Source organism: Corvus brachyrhynchos, unplaced genomic scaffold (assembly GCF_000691975.1).
Source record: "Corvus brachyrhynchos isolate BGI_N302 unplaced genomic scaffold, ASM69197v1 scaffold59, whole genome shotgun sequence".
NCBI classification, from domain to species: Eukaryota; Metazoa; Chordata; class Aves; order Passeriformes; family Corvidae; genus Corvus; species Corvus brachyrhynchos.
Genome location: NW_008246054.1, coordinates 4,246,065 through 4,246,337, shown reverse-complemented (window position 1 = coordinate 4,246,337; position 273 = coordinate 4,246,065). Strand labels below are relative to the sequence as shown.

The window sequence follows — 273 nt, the reverse complement described above, 5'->3', positions numbered from 1 at the left end:
CGCCAGCGGCGAGATCCTGGGGCAGGGACTTCTCCACGAGATCCGGCACACGCACATGAACATATAAATATATAAAAATATATATATATACACATGCCTATACCGATATAGACGCATATTTAAAAATATACAAATATACACATACATGCATATATATATATGTGTGTGTGTATATATACTTATATTTAGACACAGATACATATATACGCTGCAAACGAATTCCCCGGGACCCTGCCCCACGCGTGTCCCCCCGCGGGACTCCCGCAGCCTCCC

General features: G+C 43.6%; 1 protein-coding gene across 1 annotated transcript in view; it reads left to right on the top strand.

Annotated features, from left to right (window-relative positions):
• The window catches only part of BARHL1 (BarH like homeobox 1), a gene marked incomplete at its 5' end in the record, with an annotated part of 6,922 nt that overhangs the window by 981 nt on the left and 5,668 nt on the right, over window positions 1-273 (top strand). The gene's annotated exons all lie outside the window — the stretch shown is intronic.